We start from the raw sequence: 15,654 nt of genomic DNA on the forward strand, positions 1-15,654 counted from the left end.
GCAGGAAATTATGAGTGTGCATGCATGAGAGGAGTGAATGGCAGGATGTATGAGAAATGACCTACAGGCCTAAGCATGCAAATGTATAGTCTTCCTGACTGAAATCTCGCTAGAGCTTCATATCTTTTGCACGTTGCATTGAAATCCATCCAATAGTTTTCAAGATATTTCACTCAAAACCAAAAATGTCAACCTCATGGTGATGCTAGAGGAAAAGTCGGGGGATCACCAAAGTCAGTAAGATTCATCCTCTGGTGACCAGGAATGTCCAAAATTTCACGTAAATCCGTCCAGTACTCAAATGACGAATCCACAAATAGAAACGTCTCTCGGTGTAAAATAGATGGGATTATTTTGGAAGGTTGAGGTCACACAGGCTGCACTGTTTGATTCAGTAAGAGTGAAGTTTAGTGGCAGCGTGTCTGAGCAGCAGCGAATACTCCCAAGCTCAGAGAACATTCTGGAAATGAAGAAGAAGTGGTCGGATATCAAAGTTGACACCAATAAGTGTGTTGCTGCATGCTGGCAAAGTGAAGGTGCCACTGGAGAGGTTCAGGGAACAGTGAAACTTACTTCTCTTGATGAGTGTCTAGCTTCTATAATTGGAAACTGCCGTGTCAGTGGTGTTGCCCCACAGAGGGAAGTAGACACAGACCTGGCAATGGATAAAGCTGCTGTTGGGGAATTGTTGCTTTCTTGCGCGCAAAGAGTTTTTTGAATTGCACTCTTTATAATGCCACTTGGTAAATCACACTTGGCTTCTGAGACAAAGAAAAGAATACGGAAGATTCTTGTGCCAAGGTTTGTAACCATTAGAGGCTGGGTAGTGAAGTAAAAGGCACGAGAAGGGGCATTAGAACGTGTTTCTGTGGATTTTATGGAATTTGAGAAATAGAGGCAATGAGCTTTGATTGCGTGATAAATACAAAAGTCTTTAGCACATACCAGACACATATAAACCATAAATAAGCTGGACCTGTTACGTTATAACAGATTAAATGACTGAAATAATTTTGAAATGTGACTGTTTGCTGAACAGATATGTGACATTTACTTTATCAGAAGCCCTGATTGTTGTTTTTTTCATCAGTGTTTGTCAGGTATGTGCGGTAGACTGAATTCCATCGATGGCTGAGCCCAGTGCTTTGTCATACAAGAAGCCAATGTGGTTTCTGTGAATGGCATTCAGCAGATAGCGGCCACTGAAAGAAAGCCTTAGGAACCGTCTCTCTTTAACCTTCACATTTTTCTGGTTCGATATGTTGGATAGCGACAGACATCTGGGCTTATGGGGGTTAGTTAGTGTATGGCACAAATGGAAAATGGAACAAATGCAGCATTTCTTAAACTAGGCACACTAAACAGATCACATTGTTAGCCAAAAACAGATAATGAACCATACAACTGCTAATAGACTAAGGTTTGGTACTTAGAACAAGCTACTCCAACCTGATTGGTTGTCGCTGATATGCAGTTATGAAAATTGAAAGAGGCCAGTGTGTGTCCATATCGGGGAATATAGGAGCCTTTTCCATAGTCACTGTTCTTCTGTTTGAATTCCTGCAGGGTTTTTTCCCAAACAAGTTAATTTTAAATTCAGTCTCCTGACTAAAAGGCTGAAGTTTAAATTCACACGTTGTAATTTTTAGGTGGATGCAAGGACAGACTTTCTCATGACATTTGAAATGTTACAAAAACGGCAAATACGGCACATTAGTACGGGGCAGAGAGCAGGGTGGGGTTGTTATACTTTTTATGTTTCCATGTAATTTAATGCTAATGTATTTAGTTGAATACCTTATAAAAACATTTGGTATTCTAATGTATTATACAGTGATTTGTTGCTGGAACGGTGGAAACGTGAGTGCCGGTTGGAGAGATCAAGATTTTCAGTATCTTGGCTGAATATTTAGCTGATTTGGACAATGTGGATGAGGTGTTACCCTCTTGCAAGATTTCAGAATGAAACCTCTCCTTGAGCGAGACTTGGTGAGACACAATACAAACAGACCGGATCAAGCCAAAGATAAAGAAAAATGTTTTATTTCTCTGTAGGGGCCTTTCCATAATGTTATCAGACACCTCAATCTGAGCCTGTCAGTGGCAAAAAAACAGCACTCCTGGCCGTACATTGGTTGGTGCAGAATTGCCTGTAAGGATTACATTGCAGCCCGTTTAGTAGCCGGCCTGGCTATGTAAACAAAGTGCAGAGAAACTCATATAACAACAAACACAGAGGGAGTGCGACTTCATTCTCTGCTCAGGTAGACATTACTCCACTATATCTTTACAAAGCAAATAGTTGTTTGCGGCTATATTAAAGCGGAACTACGCCAATTTTTTTAATTCATACATGCTATTTCTATGATTTAAGACAGTCCAAAAATATTAGTAAACATGAACAACTCTCTCCAAAATCCCAAAACTAGAGTGCTAAAACTTGTGATGTCATATTGTATAAAGTCTGGAGCTGCTCCATAGTCAATGAATTGGGAGAGCTGAGAGCACCCAGAGGAATGTTCTGAGTATATGGGAACATTTTCAGTTTCACAACTGACAACACTACTACACTAGAAAGAGCAACTCCAGAATTTATACCCTATGACATCACAATTTTGAGTTTTAGCACTCTAGTTTTTGTATTTGGGAGAGAGTTGTTCATGTTAACTAATATTTTTTGGACTGTCTTAGACCATACTGTATGAAATAACATGTATGAATTTTGAAATTCGGTGTAGTTCCCCTTTAATACTCTGGGTATGGTATAGAGAACTGAGGAACGAGTAAATCGTGACAGTTTTGTCTCTTAATGTGTGACATATTTTGCTATTTCTAAGTGGTCTCTGTGGGGTTCATCCTGTCTGAGCCATCTGGCTTGAGCAGTTGAAGTGTTACGAGGTTCCCTCCTCTGCAGATGTCTGTTACCTGATTTGTGCTGCACTAATGAGAGGGCTACCCAAATTAGCAGCCTCTCTGGATCCTTCCAAGCTGGATAACGAAAGCACCGAGGACCTGTAAGACATATGGAATGAGCTAAAATGAGATCCGCCACTGAATCTCTGTGATGTGCTCTGTTCCACATGGTTTAAATCACATGGATAACGATGGAAGTTGATGCTAATGAGTTCAAGTTTTTCCAACTTTGAGTACTGAACAGTGAAGCACAGTTATTAAACACTTCTTTGGTATCACATACAGACATAGAGTAAGTCCATTTTTTCTTTGATGGGTTAATTCAATTATGATTCAGCACTACAGAGCACTTGCATAATGTTGGATGAGTTTGTTTACAGTAACAGCACAGATGCAAACTGAGTTCCTGATTGAATTGTAGGCCCACATAAATGGGCAGCCAATCACCCGCCAGCTTTTCCCCTCCGCTGATGACCATAGCTGTGTGTCATTGCTTTGTTTCAGATTGTTATTGTTGCTTTTGTTGTGAGCCTGATGGATACCTAGGGTGCTGCAGTTATAGATTATATCCCCCCAGGGATATAGTTGTTAAATGCTGTCATCAGGAGCAGCTGTGGAGCTGAAAGCTTGTTGGGGTTTCTGAAAGCCAGTAGTTTTCAAACAAACACAGCAGTGTTATTAGTCTTCTCTGTTTCCTTCAGCCGTTATTAAAGAAATGCATTTAACTCAGTAATTTAATTCCATATATCCCATTGAAAGATGTAATTTATACTGCATCAAACTTTCCACTGAAGAGTTGATAATTAATTTAATTTAATGTTTTTATTAATTTAAATGACAAGGCATTTCAAGAAAGCAAACCTCTGTAGACTGTTACCTAACTTGCTGAAGTCTCTCTTAAAGGCTAAACAGATACTCTTTCTTGAATAGGGACAATCCCAGACCTGGATCACTGCCACACTGGGATCAGCTGTTCCTCATGTCACGGTTTATTTCACGCTAAATCCCTCATATGTTTCGGAGACATATAGTCAGATCTGCTCTCTAACGGGGATGAAAATGTAATCGTGTTGGGGGAAGGCAATACTCAGTCACTGTATTCAGGCATACCAGTGTGGCTTTACTTTGTATTAGCTCTTATCTCAGGGAGAAGGTGACATTCTCAAATGTTAAATGCTGAAAGATGATGAGAGGGATGCAGGCACACATGGGGGAACGAATAGCTTTGTAGAGGTTGTCCTGTGAGGGCTGGCTAGGAGGTAAAAATGTGCATTCCATCTCTGTACAAAGGGGATATTGTATAGAGATGATATACGATATTGAGGCCAGCTGAGGTCGCGTCATAGAAGTCATGCAGCTCTTTGTTTACGGGGTGATATATATCAAAGCTGTGTGAGATGTAATAGTGATTTTCTGATCAATGCAGATCAATTGTGGCCAGTGATTGTGTTAAGGCTGCTTGAGCACATAGACATCTGTGTTGATTCTAGCTAAAGGGATGGCTTGTTGCTAAACACAGCAATGCAGATTGTAGTGTGCACTAGGCTACCGCTAGTAGAGGGAGGAGGGGGGCTGCTTTGTCTCAGCCAGCTGATCAGTTTACAAGTAAGATATGTGGCAAACTCACCTAAACAGTTAGACTACATAGCCTACTGCCAGCTTTTTTTTTTAGCTTGGGTAGCCGAGGGGTTACGATGCTCCTATACTTTATGAAGGTAATGAAATAATAACACAGAGGCTCCGTAGTCTGCACTCTTGTCAATAACAGAGCATCACCGCTTCTTGTCTTTCGTTTCACCCTTCACTATAAACTCCCCGGACACATATACTGGAACACTATTTACTAGAGGGTACTAAAGTCATTCAGAACTCAAGTAAATAACTAACAGTTGTTTATAATTCGTTGTTAGCCGCCGAGCTAACGTGCTAAACATATGCTCGTGTAACCATAGCGTCGGTGGATGAGAGACTGCGGACAGAGCAGATTGAAATATCGCTTTCCTACATGTTTAACCGTTTCATCATGTTTATGCTTGTTGAACAGGTGTAATGATAACGCATCTTGGCTTTACACTTGCAAAGTTTTATTGCACTTACTTACAGTAACGAGCGTAGTTGTCGTTAACTCGTCTCCACCGCGACCTTTCTGATCAGTTCACTGACTTCGCTGCGTGTGTTTATGTGTGTAGAGCTCTGACACAGAGCAGGGAGAGGCTGCAGTGTGATAATACATTTTAATAACGGGTTTGGGTAACCACCCCTATATATAATGATTGACCTTTTGTGATGTGTTTATCGCGCATGTTCATATCGTGATGACAATGAAAATACGATTTTTCAGTCAGCCCTAGTGTGCACAGTAAAATTAAGACAAAAATGTATCACACATGTAGCATAGATTTAGATTTTTCTTCATCAAATTTAATGTATTATAGCAAACAGTAACAGGGAAATCAGTGACATTGGTATCAAAGTGTATATGGTACAGAGAGTGACTATATCCACTGCAACATCTCTCTGGGGTGCTCATTAATAACACCACTCTGGGGAGCTGATGTATATACAGAGCATAGTAAAGGAGACAGAAGGTTAAATGTGTACGTGACTGTCTGCGTGTGTGTTATGTGGCTCTGTCCTCTTGGAAACACAAGGTGGGCTAGCCAGCATGTCAGCCAATCCCCAGCTGAGAAGAGAGCAGAAACAACAACCAGCCACCCAACCAAACATGCATTTAGTAAGCAAGCTGCCAGTCAGGTGATTCACCATCTGCCAAACACCAGTCAGTCAGCCAAGTGGTGTTCTTCCTCACGCTTACAGTGGATAATGAAATAAACATTTCTTTCTGTCTGTCTTGGGTTAGATACATTAAACATCTCACATGAGGAGCCAGTGTTGTGCTCTGTTCCTCAGCACAGCAGCCCTGTCCATGTCCATGCATGCTAAAACCCTCTTTCCTTTTCTCACAGTGCCACACATACAGTAACGGTGACGCAGCTTTTACTCTTCTGTCTCTGTTCTTGTTCGTGTAGCTTTAGATGTACGAGCATGATCAGGGCACGGCATGGAATCTGACCGAGAGACTGAAAAAATATATTTGTGACTGATTTGAATCTCAGACACGTCGGCACAATCTGAATGCAGAACAATGAGCGGTGAATGCATCGTCTTTTCTCAGCAGATATTAGTGTTGTCACGATACCAAAATTCTGACTTCGATACGATACCCTGCCTAAATATCTCGATACTGATACTGAAACGATACCACGGCAAAAATCGAAAACATCAGGACAAATAATGGAATAATAGATGACAGAACATGTTATTGCTACATTTGATCGCTAATTAGAGCCGCCCTGTTATTTCCATGGTTTTTTTAAGGGAGTTCTGCTGATACAGACACCAGCTCAGAGCGGGACTGTGCAGCCGCTGAGAGATTCATGACCTGCTTTAATCGTCTTTACAACTTCATTTGTTGTCTCCATCCTTTTGGTTATCACTACAGTTTATTTTTTGACCGCTTGCTCACTCCCACCAGCAGCAAAGTTATAACTGCCTGCTCCTGCGGGATCCCAATCGTAATGTCGTCCTCTAAAGCAGACCGCTGCACACACACACACGGCCCCGCGGTCGCATATCGACGCAACTCACCGCTCGTATTAAAACACTATCATTCTTAAAGTACTAATAAAACGGGGTATGGTACCGTTTTTAACGGCAGGGTATCACGATACCTTCCTAGTATCGGTACACCGTGCAACACTAGCAGATATGTGCTTCTGAGCAAGGCACTTAACAGCCATGGAAGCTGCTCAGTGGCTAAAAGTAAAAGTCTTAGGCTATTCAAGTTTATCCAGCATGAAGCAAATTAGACAGATAATTATTGCAGATGCACTTGTTGAAATATAGAAATCGCCCGGCTGAGGCTTATCTGTGATCTGAAACTCAAGCAGCATGCATTTGCACTTTCACTTGGTCCATGTAAATGTGATTTGCCGTGTTTAATATAATCACCCACGGCTAAAAGGATTGAAATTATGAAAGAATCGGTCAGAAACAACATTAGTATATGTGTGGGAGATGTCCGCTTAGCAGAGAATATTCACAAAAGGGGCCAAGAGCAAATCATATGAATAAGTTATGACCCTGCCAAAACTCGTGTACTGTACATGGATGTACTAAGAGGCTATACATCGGAGAGGCAGGGAGAAGCCCATTGAGAGATGTGGTTGTTATTTGAAGTGGTGAGAGACAGCTAAATGCCTGATAGCTTTACACCAGAACAGATTAAAGTGGAACAGAGCTCAAAGCCTTAAGTGACTCTTCAGCAATAAGCTCAGAGAAAGAGCAGAGTGAATCTGATCGGACAGAATGGGCTGTAGTGTTTCTATACGCAACATCTGAGAGAGAGCACCGACTTCCCCTGCCTGTCACCATCTCTGACTCTCGTCCTTTCTCTTTCTCTTCTTACCCATATCAGACTCTCACTACTTTATCTTTAATGTTGTTGGTAACTTTTAAACGACTTCGAAAAGTACTTTCTATTTAGGATTTTGAATCTCAGATGATTTATGCAGTCTTTTTTCTTTGAAGTTTTTGTATCTCTGGGTGACCATAATTCTCTAGAGAAGGAATAGAGAGCTTTTCATACTAAGTAGAACGATATGGCCACTCTGAGGTCGAGCAAGGCTTATTCTCTCTCTATAAGTGTGTTTGTTAGAAGACCTTAATAGGGTCCTTCGTTCGACAAGGGAGCCTCAGAACAACAGGAGGCATATGTATGGTAAAGACCCCTGCATGCTCCAGCTTGTGCCTTTGCAATAAGATGATTGTGCCCTGTGCACCGATACTGAATAACCTAACATCAATATTTGAGACCTTAAAGGAATAGTTTGACATTTTGGTAAACACGCTTATTTGCTCACGTCTGTCGGTTAAATATAAAGTTACAGCCGGCAGCCAGTTTAGCTTTGCATAATGACTGGAAACAGGGGAATGAGCTAGGACAACGTCGGAATGTCAGACAGCTACGAATTTGTGGCCACAGTCTGGTGCTTAAACTTAAAATGTTGTAGTCCACATCAACCACATGTGACAAACTGTTGGTGACTGTTGTGACTTCTTTTGTTAATATTTTGATATACTTATAACATTTATCAGTCAGATACGCAATTTCTATATATTTTCAGTATACTGTATCTTTAAAGGCATACATTCAGAAGTAGGGATGCATCGATTGTGAAACTCTGGGCCGATATAATGTTTAACATAACAATTTGGCCAATGCAGACACTTTTCTTGTGGTTTGTTTTTATTTTACAACATTGTGATATTTGGAGGAGTGGATGGTCACTTGTTCTGTGCTTTATGATTGGACAACGGTGTCACGTGTGTCATGAATTATTCATGTTCTGCCTTCGCCGTCAGAGACTGTAGGTGTTGAATGTGACCAATTAAAGAGCGGACACATCAGCCACTGTCTATTCCATCCCCGCTTCCAAAGTCTCAAAAGTCAACTTGACGAGCGAGCGAGTTGAGCAGTTGTGAGCGCATAGAAAATGTCCAGCGAGCGCTCATCAAACACCCCCGTGCTCGCGCAACTGCATTTGTGCACACGGAGCAGAAATGCTCCCTCGAGAAGATGCATTTCCGCTCGCGGATACTGTTCTGTACGCGCGCGAGTTTTGATACTAATTAAACACCATCAAATTAGCATCCCTACCAGGGACGTTTCCAAACAGGGGCTTCTACTCCGTATCAGCAGGTGCAGTTGCAGCATATGCTAGCCACTGTTGTTCGAGTACGACTGTAAAGAACCAACACAACATTTAGCCAGCACAGAATTGATACAACACAACAGATAAACATTGGCCACTGCCATCGCCCTATCGGCAAATAAGATGACATTCGCTGATGGCAGTGGTCAATGTTTATCTGTTGTGAGGTCAACAAGATTTAACAAGGCGAATAAATTAATCTGTGCATCCCTATTCAATAGTCAACTTATTTGTCTTTTACATGTCGATTTCCATCTGTGAAAAAATCATAGTACACTGTAAACATTAGTCCAGCTCAAAGGCACAAGGACGAGAGCACAGAGGGCGTGTACAGTAATTACTCGGTGCCTGCTGATGGCTCGTGTACATCTGAGAGAAGAGATGCCACGTGAATGGAGGCACTGAGCAGGTTTCCTCGTAAAGGGAGCACAGAGGACTGAACCGCATAGAGGACAAAGAGCCCCACCTCCCCATCCCACTCCTCCACCACCACCACCACCACCACCACCACCATCAGGCTATGACAGGGTCACACCAACCATGTCCACTGGGGCCACAGGAACGACAGAGCACATGTTGTGAAGGAAACAAGGATGCATGAAAAGGGTAGAGGAACAGTGGGAGGTAGAGTGGATGATGCTGTAGTTTGAGGCTCCGAGGAGTCAGGGGCTAGAGCAGATATGGTAGTGCTTTGTGGAAACGCAAAGAGCAGGACCACTGATACAAAGCTATCACTGCAGTGAGCGTGTGCAGTTAGAATTAGATTAAAACCTCTATGCTGACTTCAAGATGTTATCATATATGGAATCTGGTATAGAGTATCCTCGTAGAGTCGATGATGCTCAGGCTTTCAGTAGATAAACATTGCATACTTTCTCACATTTCTGCCTCAGGAGAAATATAATGGAAGAAAACCTGTTTACTTCTATCCAGCGGATTCATTCATTTTATGGATTATCTGCTCATGACAGCAGGCACACACACACTTCATGGTATGGTGTTTTTCATCTTCCTCACATGCAGAGACAAAAATACTTGCCCACCAGAGCATGTAGGAGAGTGAAGCTGAAATAATAATACTGAGCCCAGGTAGTCTTTGTTTGTTCGCTGATTCTAAAAATGAACACATTTCTATGAGCGAGTGACATAAAAAGAAGTCAGTGTCAGAAGTGTAACAGGGAATAAATTGGAGCTGTGATGATGGCTGTTCTGAACTTTCAAACACAGCACCTTGTTCTCACCCAGGCCCATTTTGAACAGAAACTTTAATTTTAGTGAACTCAACAAAACATTACACAATAATACAAAGTCATAATTGAAACACCTCTGCATCAACACTGTATTTGCTTCCTGTATAAGCACATGCCATCTAGGGGTGGGCGATATGACCAAAATGTACATCACGGTATTTCTTTTGTTTTTTGCGGTGATGGTATTATATCACAGTAATACAAAATTAAAAGAGATACTTCCCTCAAAACATGATTCTACCTCTTTTCTTTCTATCGGCAACTTATGGGGACATATCTTATAAAAGATAAAAATACTTTTTTAAAAACAGACGTGTTTATTGGCTCCAAATTGGAAACGAGTGATAGGCCTACATGTGTTTTGGGAGGAGTAGCCTGCCCCATTATGTAAATGTAATGTGATTCATTCTGACGAAATATTAACAGTCATGTGGTATTTTTCAGTTGTGAGTGAACTGTAGCTGATTGTCAAGCAACCTGGATCTCAGTAATAAAGAATATTTGGAGAAAAAAAATATTTTTTCACATATTTAGCCTACTGTTTTATTATTTCAAAGTTGTTTCCCCTCATTTCACCACAGCCAAACTGGGAATTACATTACATTTAATTGAATTTACATCTTTGTAGAAACCAAAACTGTCTGTGTGGAGGCAGCACACGTACGAGCAGCTGCAGCCACGCTACTCAGCCAGGCTGTGTGGCTGCTCTAACCCGTTAATATGGGCAATAAAATGAAAAGGTTCTGTGACGAAACGGAACGACGGTAGCCTGTACGTAATCATAGACATCCTGGGTGGGTGTGGCATAGTTGATCAGGTGTAATGACGGTATTACAAAATCTATGTCGTGGCCGAACGTGACACCGGTGACGGTGATGAAACTGCCCACCCCTAATGCCATCTGCATTAGTTCCCTCATGGCTTTTAATACTACATAAACATGCATCGCCACCAGACAACATATACGTTGATATTTAAACACTGATAATAGGCAATAAATTGTGAGCACCAAATAGTTGCTTAAAGGACCAATATGTAATATATTTACTGTAATAAATCATAAAATGACCATGATATGTCATCAGAGATTTAGGAAACATGTTAAATTAAAATACTGGCTTCTCTGACAACAATGCTACAGCCAGTCTGTTCTCCTTAGAAATTTATATTCCGGTCTGGAACGTCTGTTTTTGTTTTGCCCCGGTGTGATCCCATCCACTGCCCATTACGACTCCCCGTTGTCACATATGAAACAAACTGGCATACAAACCCAGCCTTCTGCAGCCATGGAAGCAAAGCTAACAAACTGGATCAACAGGAGATAACGTTAACGTTAGATTCTACCCGACCTAAAAAGCCTCTGCACTTCTCTCTGTGGTCCGTGTGCAGCTGGGTTATCAAGGCAGTGAGTATTTGAGACACACAGCCGGTGAAGTGATTCCGAGGCCCTCAAATTGTGAAAATTTGCGTTAACTGCTGTTAGTCACACCAGAGGAGCGGAGGGACCACGGCTCCAATGTGTTGAATTTGGACTGCTGTTACCAATTTTAAACGTTAGGTGTCAGTCCTACATATTGCTCCTTTAAATTGCAAAATCAGATCTTGCAGAGTTAATTTAATAAATAAACCCTTTTGTTTTCGCTTGTCCAAGTGTCTCTGTAGTAATAAAGTGATGTCATACATCTTGAATAACAAGCAAAAGTATTTATATTTAATCATCTTTATTGATATTATTGGGCAGTGATATATGTTGCCTTAGGGTTTAAATGTGCATGCTTTTAAGTGTTGCCAGAATACAACATTTATCACGAGGGACACCTGAAACAGAAATTTCAGTACTGGTTCTCATAACACTGAGACAGCTCTCCTCCAGGTGATTAATTATGTGCTCGGATGTAAGACAATCCCATGTGACACTTCTTGATTGCATTGCCGCTTTTGTTAAAATGAATTATCACTATGCTCTTACTTCAATATAATGTGTATATATATATATATATATATATGAATGAACCTTTGTTTTTGTGATTGGTCTTTCTTCCTAGATAAAACATGCTAAAACACATGCTACATGTTGCAAGATTATTTATTTTTTTATTCGCCCACTAAAAGTCTATTATGGACTCTGCTATCTGTCCATACTATATGCTATTTAATAGCCTTAGAATCTATAGAGTCAAGTATGCTGGCAAGTTACATGAAAGTTGGTCTAATAGCTCTTTAACTCTACATTATACATTATTCACTGTTATGCTAATGTATCTGTACTGTATGCCTAAATTATGTTCCATATCCAGGTGGCCAGACTACATGACCGCATTTTGGATTGTTTTGGATTTCAAACAGTCAGATCTTGACCTCACACTGAATTTGATTACCTAGGCGGTAAAACATACTCCTCCTTCCCATGACCCTAGAGGCCTGATCACTTTTTGCTTTTGCATGTCGTGTCTCTATTTTTTTCTCTTTGGCTCATTTGATAGAAATAAAAGATTCAATTGTCAGCCAGCATAATCAACATTTTTATTATGTTTTTGTGCAACTTGGCAGGAAATATGTTTAGTTACTAAGCTAATTTCATTTTCTCATTCAGTAATGGAAGCTAATGAATAAGGGATAAAAAAAAACATTGGACTATAATTACTAGTAATGCATATTTCTGCATCTAACTTCCTCCATTGTCCTTGAATCATTACTTTGTAGAATTTAATTCAGTATAATTACAGTGCCACAGGACTTAGACTAAAAAAAAGGCTTTGAACGTGTTAAAAATTAATATAGCTCCATCAGAACTTCCATCCAATTTTTCAGTGAATATACTCACACAAAATCCCATTCTTCACCAGGTTACTGATGTACTTGTTTGCCAGGATTACTCAAATACTAAACAGAGTTTTATTGTGTAAAATACTAATACTAATGTACAAAATAACTAGACATTAGCCACAGTTTGAGTTGATTTTCACTTTCTCTACCCCAACAATGTCAAAGTCCATTGTCTATTGCAGGAAACTAGTACCATTAATAACAAATTATACAGAAATATGAACCACTGGTCTAGTATAGAGCTGGTATTTAAAAGTCACTTTTTCATCCGCATTATATCGTTGGATATCTTAAGAATGTAGGGAGCAATATGAGGGGAATTTCACGGTTATCTTATCTGGAATTTCAAAGATTAGATGATTATGTTTTCAATAAAAATACAACAAATAACATAAATAAGGGCTTGATTCTATTTTTTTATTTTTATTTAATCCTTTATCTGGCAGTCTCATTGAGATCGTGGATCTCCTTTTCAAGAGAGACCTGTGTAAAAAAAAATCACAAGGGTATCTTTGCATGTTTAGGTGGATAAACTGAACTTTAAAATTTCCGGCAACGAGGTAGTGAATTTACATAATAAAAATGAGAAAGTCTCCCAGTGAGTAACATGAAATTGGTGTTGGTCTCTTTAACTGCCCTAATTTTCTCCGCTGTGATGAGATCAGCAGAAATAAAATATCTTTGAACTTTTATTTTCCCGTTTGACTCACTTTCATTCCCACCACTTAGCTGTTTCCGCGGTCTTCCACTGGGCTCTTTGTTATGCCAGTGTGGCTTGGAAACTGTTGATGGAAGAGCATTGCTTTTGGCTGGTGTCACAACATGTGTCACACCATTGCGTGGGTGTGTGAAAGATTAATATGTTTGCTTGAGATTCAAGGTTTTCTCTCTCTGTCAGTATACTGGAGAAGTAAGAGGCACTAAGATGCTGGTGGCTGAATTGGGCAGTGAAACTGTGTTGAGGTTTGACTCTGTACCAAACCTGAAAAGATGCATCATCAGTTTAGCCTGGGTGCAAACATGAATAATATGAAAGTAATAGTCTGCTTATTGAGAGCCAGCTTACTTTATTTCCAGAAGCTTAGTTCATGGAAGAAAAAGATCAGATACAATTGTCTATGGAGGATTAGGATAGTTAATTTAAGATTCAGTGAAAGAGACATGAAAGTACTCATTTGGATTCATTCATTTTTAGAAGAGATCCCTTTTTTAATAATCTCTTCCTCCATTTCCCCGCTCCTAACACTAATCCAGGCATTTCCATATACTGTATATATTATTTATATATATCCATTTCCGTATAAAATATGTCCATTGGTGAAAAATGCTGAGTTGTCTTTAGTGGTGTGTCATCAGGTGTCCCTTCTTCTGAGGTGGTATTCATTTTCACTATTTGTTATTGTCAGCAGTTTTTACATAAAATTGCTTTTACTGTGAAATCACAACATGGAAACAACCAAGGTTTTAGGGAAATAGTAATACCCTGGTTCTTCTGTTGTTATTGAGGAATAATATTAATAATTCTTTTATTGCATGTTAAATCCTTACTTTTTAATCATACTGTGCCTCTGTGAAATGTCAGCCGAGATTCAGTGCTGTACTCCACCAGCTCAGTTATGCGGAAATTCTCATTTCAATTCATGGGACACTGAGACCAAACTCGACACTGATTGGCTCTGAGTTTGGGAAACTGCACTTCTGGTTTATTGTTCTGCCTGGTTGAACAAGTTTCCATCGTTAGCTTAGATAGAAAACTTGCTGTTTTACAATGCAACTTTATTTTAAGCTAATTAATTCTACCACCTACCAACACACCAAATTCCGTTCTCAGATTTAACACTTTAAAGTTTCTTTAAATATTGATCAGTTACTTTACCAAATGTTACTCTTCAAACTCAACATGAACCACTCATCACATCAGCTTAAATTAGATCCACTGCACAGCACTTATTTAAAAAGCGAATACGTCACTTTTAAAGTTTGTTTGCCTGTTGCTCCCGTTATTTCCTTCTTCCAAAACAGTGGTGAAGAACACCAGGTGAAAATGCCAGGAGCTTTCATTAAAACAAAATGATGACTGATGTGTTAACTGCATGCCAAATTTATCAGATTGCCTCCAAAGTTACTGTATGACCCGGTTGCTGACAAGCAATGTAGCATTTAAAAGGCTTTTTTTAAAAATGTAGTCTGGTGGAGTGCTTTCGCCACATAAAAATGCACCAGGGCTGCATTACATCACATTTTGTGCAACCTGGCAGGAAATATGTTTAGTAACTAAGACAATGTCATTTTCTCATTCAGTAATGGAAGCTAATGAATAACGGGATAAAAAATATTGGACTAGAATTACTAGAAATGCATATTTCTACATCTAACTTCCTCCATGGTCCTTGCATTATTACATTGTAGAATTTAATTCAGTATAATTACAGTGCCACAGGACTTACACACACACACACACACACACACACACACACACACACACAATAAGCTTTGAACTATTTCACTCAGGAACTTCAAATGTGATATGATGGTTGACAGTGTGGTGTAGTTGTGCCTTTTGGGGGTTAAAGGTCCAGGGTGCCCAAATATTGAAATTTTGGCCAAAAACTGTGATTTTTTTCGACTTCAATTTAGTTTCCGGAGTGGAACTCTTTCCATTAGTTCCAAAAGGGCAAAACCTTTGGCCCTACTTTAGTAGGGGTCAAGCATGAGCCATGTGAGCCATGCTCACTTTTGCCTTGTTTCTGCTTGTGGCTAGTGGCTCAAGGCTATATTAGCCGCTACTTGCATAACACACCTGAATCTCTTACCCAACTGTGATTGAGTTGCATTCTTGGTAATGTAGGCGCCAGGTTTTGTCAAGAAGAATACATAAAAAAGACGACGCT

General features: G+C 40.0%; 1 protein-coding gene and 1 long non-coding RNA gene across 8 annotated transcripts in view; both read left to right on the forward strand.

Moving 5' to 3' along the window:
• pde4d (phosphodiesterase 4D, cAMP-specific) overlaps positions 1-15,654 on the forward strand; it is a 218,555-nt gene that overhangs the window by 75,274 nt on the left and 127,627 nt on the right. The gene's annotated exons all lie outside the window — the stretch shown is intronic.
• LOC119493593 lies at positions 5,397-13,836 on the forward strand. The gene is made up of 3 exons (XR_005207994.1): positions 5,397-6,231; positions 6,292-6,294; positions 13,825-13,836. It is a non-coding gene; the product is annotated as an uncharacterized LOC119493593 (long non-coding RNA).

This window comes from Sebastes umbrosus, chromosome 8 (assembly GCF_015220745.1).
Source record: "Sebastes umbrosus isolate fSebUmb1 chromosome 8, fSebUmb1.pri, whole genome shotgun sequence".
In the NCBI taxonomy this organism is placed as follows: domain Eukaryota; kingdom Metazoa; phylum Chordata; class Actinopteri; order Perciformes; family Sebastidae; genus Sebastes; species Sebastes umbrosus.